The following is a 12609-nucleotide window of genomic DNA, read 5'->3' as shown; positions in this document are numbered from 1 at the left end:
CACAAAATTTTGTACAATCTTATACGACATATATCTTATGCGCCCTATATACCTTACACACTTCAGATCTTACACGTTGATACATATACGCCGGTGTGTTAAACTTTTCAAAACTGAAAAATGGAGAAGTTGAATGCCTATGCTGTGCAACCCAAAAATATGATCCATATCTTAAATTTGGATAATGAAATGGGTACATCGAATCAGCCACCGAAGCTTCTCCGTATGGAAGATTATCCGTCATGGGCTGACAGATTTGAAACGTAAGTTCAAGCGCTTAACTACGTTACCTGGCTAGTAGTTGAAGAAGAATACGTCATCCAGGAGAATGAAAATGGTACAAATTATTGTCTGTCTCAAGTACCAGAAGGTGATAGGCCTTTGTATTTGCATAAGAATAAAATGTTGAATATATTGCAACAGGCAATAAATGAAGAAATTTTCCAGTTGTTGCAACATAACGAGTCTTGTTTTTCAATATGGAATGCTTTGCTCAATATATACCGTGGAAACCCTGACATGCACAAGAGCAAGATGGCCCGTTAAAGAAAGAGTTTGACATATTCACAATGGTCAAGGGTGAATCATTTGCTTAATTAATGGAGAGGTATTTCCACCTTTTGAATGATATGAAGAAACTTGGAATTGAGAAGCCTGAGTATGAGTATATCGATAAGTTGGCTGATGCTTTACCAGAAGAATGAGGGACATTACTATGATTCAACAATCAAACCCTGTTGTTTTTGCTAGATTGACCTTAGGCAAGATTTATTGAAAAATTCAAAGACCAAGATCTTGAGTTAAGAAAGAAACATAAAATGAAAACTTCATCTGTAACATAAGATATAGGACTATACTACAAAAGTTCACCATTTATGGCAATTAAAAGTTCAAAGATCCAAACTGCTTTCTGTACAGTCAACATTGGTGCTGCATTTGTGGGAAATCAACAAAGTTTTCACCTACATCTCAGTTTAGCAATGGTTGTTCAAGCACGATATTTACAAATCAACAATCACAACAATCCAGCCAGACCCAGAACCAGAATTCCGACCTACTTCAATGCAACATAGCGGTGAATATCAAGAACACCAATGGTCTTACAACATAGAATGTTAAGAGCATATGTCTTTTCTTGGTTCAGATTTAGTCATATGAATGTCTGATTGCTGGAAGAATTGGGAATTTCAACATGAAGGAAGAAGGCTACGATCAGATCAATTCGGAGGATATGGAAATGATGGACATTCGTTGGTGTATGGCAACTATGGTTAGGAGAGCAAAAAAGTTCAAGGAAATAGCATAAAGGAATTGTTAAGACAGAACACCATCAAAACTATGATCTGACAAGTCCAAAGTTTGGTGTTTCAGGTGTAAGGAGAAAGGGAACTTCAAACGAGCATGTACTAGTCCGGAAGTTCCTGATAACAGCTCAAACCCGTTTGTTAGAGATTATAACAAACATGCCATTTATCACAGAATTGCACCAAACTTGTCTGATCAATTCAACTCCAACAACCAAAAATCTAATGAAGCCTGAACAAAGCCTGTTTTGTCTCATAAGCTTATGAGGGGTTCAATTGGTATAATCATCTTTTTCAAGCAAATGTTGCAGAACTAGTAAGTGATGGAGGTTATGATGCTGTTGAAATAACAATTTGGTAGCCGGAGAAGTAGCAGACAATGAAGCCAAGATTAATGTGGTCGAGGTATTTGAGGTAGCTATTGCTGAATTAGTTGCTAAGGAAGCTAACAATGAATATGAAGTTGCTAAAAATCCAAATTTCATTCATGCCTTAGGTTCAATTGAAGATTTTGTTGATCAAGATTTTGATCAATCAAAAAATAATTCGTGTCACACACATATGATAAAATTCATCCTATTCCTCTAAAAATTTTCCAATCAACTTGTTCTCTTTACATTATTGAGAATTTTGCATGATGGTTTAATGGTGAAGAAATGCAGCATGGAAAGATTGATTTTAGAGAAGATGATGATCCAAATGAGTAAATTTGAAGAATCTCAAATTAGTGGACTTCAAACCGAAGAGTGTGTGAATATGGAAGAAAATGCAAGAGTTAAAGGATCTGAAGTACCGATTCAGTACGCATTGATGGCAAGTGAAAATCAAGTACGTTCTGAAATTTTCTCTGAGAGTAAATTAATCCTAAACAAGAAACTGTCACAGTTAAACATGTTTATCTCTATAAAAATGCAATTTTCCACGTGAGTGTGTTGAAAAAGACGTAGAATATAAATTGTTGAAAACATATTATGATTCACTTTTAACGGATCTTAAAAGATTCAAAGAAGCTTATGATAAGTTTCATAAGTGTGAGAAATGTTTGTGGAAAATATAGGGAAAGATGAAAAAACTATTTACATGCAAAAACATACAGTTGAAGTTAAACAATTTGCAATTAACGGACACATAGAAGAAAATGCCGCTCTAAAACACGAATTACAATCTATTAAAACCGAAACTGAGAGGGTAGATTTAAAAATAAAATGTTACAAGGAAACTTCATATGTGCTTGATCACATTCTCCCCAAGCCAACTAGTGTTGATGAAAAGAATAGGGAAAATGTGTTTGTGTACAATGAACATGGTATTGGGTATAAACGCGTTCCACCTCCATTATGGAGTTCTTATGCTAAAAATAAACCCGATGGAATGGAAAAAGTGTTCAATGTGGATGTTAAAATTCCACTTGTGGCTACTCCCAAACAAATCTGCGTGAGTCTATTGACGTGAAGTTTGTCAAATATGATGATAGTTCTGATTGTGATAGTGAAGTCTGTGACAATATTGTAGAACAAGTGTTCAAAACTAATGAGAAATCTGAGTCTAAACATAAGAAATCTGACTTTGTTGAGAAAAAGGTGGTTAAAATAGAAAAAAGTTGAGAAATGTCATCTGAGACTGATAATCTAATGTATCAGATGATTGGTTCATATAAGATCTATTCTAATAGGGATTTTCCTATCGAGAATGTCAATTCTGTTTTAATTGCGGGGACTTTCAAATTGGTTGAAGATACTCATGAGAAAATTGATAAAGCTTCAACTGGTAAAACTAAAAGTTATAAACTACGAGTTGTAAAAACAATTTAAAATAATAGTTTGCAGATACGAGATTTTATCATAAAGATCAAACTCATGGTTATAACATGCCAAATTTCTCAGGAATAAAAAATCAAGGTTCTAAATTCTTTAAAAAAGGTTATGTTTGTTCATGGCACAACTTCTGAAAGTGAGAAAGAATCTCAATTCAGATATCAGTATAACAATGAGTTTTTCAAACAAAAGACCGATCGTGATCCTGCACAAGGACCTCTGGTAAGAAATTTTGTTGGCCGGTGAAGATGTTTCACATGTAATGAAATAGCATCTTTTCTATAAGTTTCCTAATAGCTCTAAGCACTATCATGGGTTGAAACAAAAGAATATTCATGTTAAAATATAATCTCACATTGTTAGATTAGTGAATATTGTTAAACCTGGACCACCAAAGTTTGTTCCAACACAAATTCTGACGAAGAATCTTGAAAAAGGTAAAACAAGTGTTGACAATGTTTCAAAACAAAAGGTTGGACAAAACAAATCAAATGTTTCTGAGAAAGGTGAAACTTCTGGAGTTAAGAATGATAAGTGTTATATCAAGAAATCTAACTCTAAAGAGCATAACTGGATCGCTAAAAACATCAATGTTGAATAGTAAAATCGAATCCACCAAGTGTTGTTGTTAAGGAAATATCAAGTTCTAAAATTTCAAATGAGGATGTTAAATTAATTGAAACTGAATTTTATGAGTTAGTTGAAGAGGTTTATGTTGACAAACTCAAACAACCCAAGCCCAAGAAGGCTTGGGTTTTCTTGTTTCGCTAACCTGCTTTCGGCATTTGTAGGGGATTCCAAGTACATACGATTCTTGTTGGATTATGGATAGTGGAGCCTCAAGGCACATGATGGGTACCTTAGTCCTACTCGATAATGCCAAACCTATCAAGGGCGGCTGTGCAGGTTTTGCTGGAAACCAGGGTGGACGAATTATTGGTGAAGGAACATTATCTAATGGCATGGTAATGTTCGACAATGTCAACATTATCACCGAGTTAGAGAACGATTTACCAAGCATTTCACAATTTGTAGACAAGAAGATTTCAACGCATTTTACCAACAAGGAATGCATGGTATTGAAACGCGAATTCAAAATTTCAGAAAATGGAATATGTGCCCCTAGAGAGAATGATCTCTATGTTCTCAACATGGGTACCGCTACTTTGAAATGACTCAATGTTTCATTTCAAAGGCAACAAAGGAGGAATCAATTTTGTGGCATCGAAGAATAGGTCATAATCATTTAAGAAAATGAATTATTTGGTTGAGAATCACTTGGCAGATGGTTTAACGTCAAGGGATTCCCTTTGAATGATGAGTGTATTATATGCAAAAAGGGGAAGCAAGAGAAAAAGTCACCTCCTAACAAGTTAGTCAACTCTGTTAACTTACCCTTTGAACGATTACACATGGATCTATTCGGTCCTTTAAATGCCAAAAGTATCACGGGTGAACTTTACAGCTTGGTGGTAACCGATGACTATTCAAGATTTTCTTGGGTTATGTTCTTAGTCACGAAAGATGAGACTTTCGACTGTCAGATGATTATTTTCAAGAAGTTATAAAATTTTTACAACTTTCTAATTAAACGAATTCGAAGTAACAACGGCACTGAGTTCAAGAACAATTGAATGGTAGAGTTTTGTAAAGAACGTGGGATTCTACATGAATTTAGTGTTCCCTATACTCCACAACAAAATGGTTTTACTGCACGAAAGAATCGTACACTTATTGAAACTGCACGTACCATGTTAGTCAACTCGAAGCTACCTATTAGTTTATTGACTGAAGCTGTGGCATCTTCATGTTACACTCTAAACGTCGTTCTCAATGTGAAGAAACATGGAAAGACCTATTTTGATGTAACATCTTGTTTTCTAGTTTTGGTTAATAAAATGAAAATATGAGTTATTAAGAGTCGGGCTAGTGTTGGGTTAAATGAATATGGGTTATGGACTTGGGTTATGATGGAAAGAGGGAAAGACCATGGGCTTAAGCCCATGACCCATAATTATATAAGCCTTAATTACCCATTTAATCATTCATTTCACACATATTCCATACACCACCAAAACACACACTTAAGCTCTCTCTAATTTCTCTAGCCGAACCAAGATAGAAAATCGAACCTGATTCAAGGTAATGATAGTATGATGTTGTATGAACTCAAACCCGTTAGATTTAGTCACGAAACGAGGAGTCGACATTGTTAAACCATTAAAGTCATGAGATCCGGGTGGAATCGGGTATAAACCGAACCTAAGATGAGTTTAGGGGTCACCCTAGCTCAGATCTCGTTTTTCCGGTGAAGCCGCGGTTTTCCGGCGACGGCACCGGAAAGGCGTTGGGTACGAGGAAGGTTATGTCAGAGAATGTTTCTGACATTCTCTGACCTAACCCTAATTCGTTAATGGAGAATTAACGAACTAGGGGTGATTCGTCAAGCGATTCGTTAATGGAAGCTTAACGAACTAGCCTTAGTTCGTGTCCTTGTTTGCTATGGAAAAGATAACGAATTACCCCTGATTCGCTATGACCATTCATTAACGGAGATAACGAATTAGAAGGTCCAATTCGTTACATGGCCTGACTCGTTATATGGACTGATTCGTCAAAGGACCAGTTCGTTATATGGTCCAGTTCGTTTAAAGGACCAGTTCGTTAGAGGTTTCAATTCGTTACAAGGACCAGTTCGTTATGACAAACCAATTCGTTAAAGAACCAAGTAACTTACTAGAAGTTTAAGGAAATGACAAAACAGTCCATGGACTTAGAAAAGAATGAATTAATTACAAAATAGCCCTTGAACTTTATTAATTTATTGAAGATACCTTAAAGGGATTAAGAGGTTAACAATAAAATATTATCATGAAATTCTAATGGAAAAATGTGTGGCAGCTTAACCCCAGCCAGGGGCTCTGCCCCTTGGACCCTTGTTCGTTGAGGGTTTTAATTAGACTAGAAACGTGATATGGGTAGTGATAGTTAATTGATACGTGTAATTGTTATACAGTTAGTCGTGCACAACTCAAGAAAGGAATAAACATAAACAGTGAACGTAATCGCGTTCAGGTGAGTTTCTAGCCCCACTTCCTTGTTATGTTTTCGAATTGTGTGCATACTCGATGTGATACTTAATACACTTTCCTTAAGTGGTAAGTGTATGCCTCGTATGATTTATGTATTATGATTGCTTGACGGTGCGTGAACGATCTTCGGATATTGCATGTGCCACCAGGTAGTAGCTAAAGATATGATTGATATATATGATGTATGAATGACGTATGTGTGAAATATATATATATATATATATGATGTATGAATGATGTATGTAAGTTATGTTGACAGTACATGAACGATCTTCGGATATTGCACGTATCGTCAAGGATAGTATGGAAAGACAGGTATGGTACAGTGGCACGAAACAAAGGGACCAGACCCTAATAATATTTGTGAGGATAGGGACCAGACCGTAAAAATATCTGTGAGGATAGGGACCAGACCCTAATAATATCTGAGAGGACAGGGACCGGACCCTTATAATATATGTGAGGGTAGGGACCGGACCCTAATAATATATATGATGTTGGGGACCAGACCCTTATAATATCTGTGAGGTTATAGGGCGGAAGGCTCTTTACTTAGTATGGATAGTTATGTATGTAAAGTAAAGTATGAATGATGTATACACCTTCGGGCATGTGTGCAAGTATGTGAACTGATTGTATGTTGCATGATTAACTAGAACTCACTCAGCGTAGCTGACTTTTAGTATGCACGCAGGTGAGTAGAATGAGGCAGCTCGCTTGAGGGGAAACACATGGCAGGGAATTGAAGACACTGGCAGCTCAAGGAAATGTTATGTTATTTAAAAGACAATGTTTTATGTTTAATTGATTTGAATGCTCGTTAAGACAAGAATTGTTGGTTATGTAATATATTGGTTGAAGTTTTTATATTCCGCGAAAAGTTTTATTTAACTCTGATATTTAAAACTATGTTAATGAGTAAATCCAACGTCCAATGTAGGGCACCGGTAACGGGGCCTTACATTTGAACTGCTAAACCGAAGGAAACCTAATTTATAGTTCCTAGAACAGTTTGGGTCTCCATGTACAATTCTTGATCCCAATGGTAAATTTGGTGCAAAATCACTGGAGGGATTTTTTGTTGGTTATGATAGTCTTCTACGACGTGTGTTTTTACCTAGAATGAACCGGGTTGTGCAAGTTCAGCATATAGATTGTCAAAGAGATTTAATCCCTACATAAAATATTGGAGATGCATGGTTGTTTAATTATGGCAGTCTTTGGAAAATTTATAATCTACCAGATGATTCAACTGGTGAAGCAATTTCACTGTTATATCACCTACAGCAGTTGGATATTTAAACTGATGATCAAGTACCGATTGTTGTTTTTCCGACACATTGTGAGAATAATGTTTCTGTTAAACCAGAAGGAAATCAAGATGATTTTATTATGAATGTTCCAAATCATGAACCTGCTCAAATGTTTGATATGATGGAGAGTCACTCGAACATGAAGATGCAACTGAATCTTTGATTTAATAAGACATTCCTAGTTCCGGTGGAAATGATGATGAAGAAAATGTTAATAATCTTCATCGATAACTGGTAATTTCAACAAATGTCATACCGCGTACGTTGTCAAATCATCTTGAAAAATATATAACTGGTAACTTACACAACAGGGTTCAAACTCGAAGTCAAATCGATCAAAGCCTTAGATGTTTTTACTCAAAAGTCTTAGAGTTTCAAAATCGGTTCTCTTTCCAATGTTTCATATCACAGATCGAACCAAAAACTTATAAGGAGGTGCTGACCAAAGAATGTTGGGTCAATGCAATGCAAGAAGAACTGCAACAATTTGAAAGCTCGGTGTATGGAAATTAGTCGATTTACCTAAAAACCAACTTGGATAAACACCAAATAGGTTTACAAGTGAAAACGTGATAATCAAGGAATTGTTGTCAGAAACAAGGTTTGGTTGGTTGTTAAAGGTTTTAACCAATGAGAAGGTATTGATTATAATGAATTCTATGCACCAGTTGCTAGACTGGAAGCTATCAGAATATTCTTAGCTTTTGCTTCATGGAAGGTCTTTAAGGTTTACTACTTGGATGCAAAGTCTTCTTTTCTCAATGGGAAACTTGGTGAAGAAGTCTATGTGGGAAAACCACCGGCGTTTATCGATTCAGTTCACAAAAACAAAGTGTACCTACTTGATAAAGCTCTATACGGATTATATCAGGCCCCAAGATCCTGGAGCGAAACATTATCCCAACAGCTGTTGGATAATGGTTTTTTTGACGAACCGTTGATTATACACTTTTCACTAAGAATGTGGCTGGTCATCTACTGATTCGTTCAAGCATATGTGGACGTTATCATATATGGGTCAACTAACGATGGTCTGTGAAAGGATTTTGAAGTAGTAATAAAATCGAAATTTGATATGAGTTTTATGGGGAAATGATATTCTTTATGGGGCTTCAGGTGGATCTATTATTAGATGATATTTTTATTCATCAAACGAAGTACATCAACGATATACTAGGAAAGTTCAACATGAATGATGCAACAGCGATGATCAAACCTTCTTATGGTCTGGGGCTTCAGGTGGATTAGTTAACGGCGAATGGTATTGGTCCAGATGCCGCCAGGGAGAGAGTTGATCAGACTTTGTATCGATCCATGATTCGCTCTCACATGTATCTTACAGCTTTAAGGTCGAGCATCATGTATGCCACATGCTTATGTGCCCGATATTAGTCGAACTCGAGGGTCTCACACTTAATGATCATCAAACGAATTCTTCATTATCTAAATTGATTTTTAGGGGTCGGTCTATGGTATTCAAGGAATTACGATTTTTTGTTGAGAGCCTTTTCAGATTTAGATTATGGAAGCTACAAACTGAATGAGAAATCTACGGCTGCTGGATGTCAGTTCTTTGGTAGTAGGTTAGTCACACGACAATGTAAGAAGCAAACGATCGTGTCGCTATCAACCTGTGAGGCTGAATATATAGCTACTTTTAGTTGATACTCAAGTGGTGTGGAGTAAACAATAAATGCGTGACTACGGTTTGAATTTTTTAACTACACCTATTTTCGTAGATAATAACACAGCTATTTCAATTACTAAAAATCCGGTTAATCACTCTAAAAATAAACATATTGAAATCCGGTATCACTTCATTCGTGATTGTTACGAAAAGAAGTTGATTACTGTTGAGAAAATTCACACCGAAGAACCAAAGGCAAACCTTTTTACAAAAGCTTTTGATAAAAACAAGTTTAAATATTGGTTAAAACTTAATGTTATTAAGGAATTTGGCTGTGGGAATACAAAACAGAGTGACACCAATATTATGGATTCTATCTTAAGTAAACCACCATCATAGTCAATTTTTAAATGTTCTCTTTTCAAATTCATGTCTATTAAAAACTTCAAAAATATGTTTTTGATTTTAGAGGGATAAATATTTGAGAAAATTCAAAAACGGTATAAATTTTGAAAAATCCAAAAACATTCAGATATGTATAAGCCAAAAACACTGAAAAATGCGTTTTTGAAGCATAAAGGGAAGATGATGTACATTGGTCATCTTTGTCCCAAGTCAGTAAAAGTAACCAAATAAGGTTGCGTGCTTAGCTGCATTAGTGCGTTGGTAGACCCTAGACAAACAAGTATAAAAAGGTATGTCGTATAAACTTAAATATTAAAAAATATTAGTGGAATAACATGAGTGATGGGGTATTAGTTTCTAGCAAAGTCTTGATAATAGATGCAGAAATATAACAACCTGTCATACTCAAGCCTTTCTATGTCTGATTATATTTGTGTCTGTCAAGAGTCAAGTATTTCACAAACGTAAAAAATTGTCAAAAAGAAAAAGAAAATGATTGCAAAAAAGATCTGCCACTTTACAAAAAGGTATTCTGCTTTATTTTCTTAGTTAGTATTTTCGTTTGAAAATCTTGGACTTTCTATTGCAGGATAGGAATATCCGACTTGATTGTTAAGGTTTTTGAACCCCCTGCTTTATTTTCTTGGTTAGTCTTTTTGTTTGAAAACCTTGGACTTTCTCCTGCGTGATAGGAATATCCGACCTGAATGTTAAGGTTTTAAAACCCTCTGCTTTATATTTCTATTGCTTAAAGTGTAGACAAAAATAAGAAAATGTGCAAATGTCAAAAGAGTAAAAAAATATAAAAAAATGTCAGTTTTTGTTGATCAGACTAGTTCGGTTTAAGTCAAGTTGGGGTGACATGACGAAAATCAGACTACGCCTGAATCAGGATTAGAGAGTAATAGTTCATGATATTGTGGGAACCACATAAATATTCTACGCCTTAAATTAATCTTAATCGTATCATAAAAAAATTGAACATTTTTTCAAAAGGTTTAAGTGGATAATAATACCAACAACAGATTTATCGCCAGTCAAAATAAAGCCGGGACATAAAATTGTGATAGAAGGACAATTTGGTCAATATATATGATACTCTGCTCAAACTCACAAAAATATGTATTTACCAGTTCGTAAATAGTTATAAAATTTCATTGTCTGTATATACTTTGCATTTCAATTTAAAACAAAAAGATTTTACAATCCTGAATTATTTTCGACTATTGACGTTATACTATCTGCGATAATATATGTTGGGTAATATTGACTAAGCTGGTGTTTCTGAATCCTAACTGGTTTGTGAGCTAAAAATGTCATTTGTTTATGCAAGACCATAAGCTTGAACTTAGTAAACAATACCTTTTCTAAAAAAAGGTTAAATTTTAATATGGGTATGGATATTATGATTTTGAAAAATAATCTCACTTTGCAGCGCATAAGTTGAGACTTATACATTGTATATCCTTATATGATACTTATACAACACATATACTACAATATATATAAACCTTACACGTTGTATAACATATCATATTAAAACATATACGCTCATCTTCTTTCAACTGATCTCTGACTGAAAATTTTGTGTCTAGTGTTGTTACTCTGCTCAAATTGTGTTCTTTTGGTGATGTACACATCACTTAAACAATTAAAGGTATAAATCGATCTAATATGATTGTTTGTATGTACAGGTTTGCTGATACGAATAATGCATCGATTAAATGGTTTTAATCAAGGCTCTTTTGATATTAATATGTTGGATTAACCATTTTCGACCTTAAGCAAACGTTAATCGATTACAATCTATGATAATTTGATCTTAAATGATTGAACAAACATTCTGAAAACCTAGATCGATTAATAATATGTTTTAGGGAGATAAAGACAAAATTGATTACTCAATTGTGTTCATCGACGGGTTTAGGATTTAAATCGGCAAAGTTTTCTTGTTAAATAAGTTATTTTAATGGATTGTATTTTGAAAACATTTCTAAGCGTATAAGACTTGCAAGCCGTGTGACCTCCTAATGGTATACGCCGTATAACCTTAATCAGGTTATATGCCGTGTAACCTAATCAGATATACATTGGGTTATATATCGTATGACTTATACATTTTGTTATGAGTTATACAATGAACTACACTTTGAGATATACGCTGAAATAATTTTGTACTAATATACATTCATGTTTTAATCATATTCTATATGATTCTTTTTCATGTGTTTGTGGATGGTGAAAATTACGGATCCTAAGCACAACATTGTGGCTTACCTTGAAAAAGATGATCCTAAAGTTAATGCATTTAAAGTGATCATGCCAATTTTAAGAGGTCAAAGATTTTCAAGGCGATTAATGGAAAATGTGATGCTTTTGAGTCTATCATAAAGACTTTATGAAAGAATTCTAAATTGAATGGTAAAAGATACATTCCACTGTGCAAGATAAAAAGATTGTTATTTATAAAGATTCCATTAGAAAGGTTATGGGCTTAGGTGATGAAGATACAAATCCTGTTGCTCTTGATGAGAAATTGGTTCAGACCAAACACTTATTAGAAAACCAGCTTGTTCAGACCATACAAGTTCCTCTTTCATGTTGTTATTCATTGTCTTAGACATACTAAGGAAGGTTATGATGAAATTACTGATTATCAGATGAGTATTACTGCTGCTTTATGCTTGAGTTGAAACTGAATGATGAAGATGAGAATGTAAATGTTAAGGTGGAGAAAGAACAGGAGAAACAACAGAAACTAAAGTTGTGGTAACTTCGTTTATTCAAGAAATGTTGGCTGATCCTCAAGAACCAATTGTGGATTTAAGAAATTATTAAACTATGTTGAAGACTCCGTCTACAAAAGAAACACCCCAACCACAACAACAAAAGTCAACACCACAACAAAATCCAATACCTAAAAGACCTTCAAAGTAAAGTATGCCATTTTTGTTTGGTAGCCTCCTAGATGTTGATTTCAACTATTTAGAAGATGTTCCGAATATAAGAGATTTTGAATAATTGAAAAATATGGTTGAATCTCAAAAGGTGACT

This window comes from Bidens hawaiensis, unplaced genomic scaffold (genome assembly GCF_021521415.1).
Source record: "Bidens hawaiensis isolate Kalapana, Puna unplaced genomic scaffold, B.hawaiensis_p1.1 tig00010808_1, whole genome shotgun sequence".
Lineage (NCBI taxonomy): Eukaryota > Viridiplantae > Streptophyta > Magnoliopsida > Asterales > Asteraceae > Bidens > Bidens hawaiensis.
Note: the sequence above shows the minus strand (reverse complement) of the source record.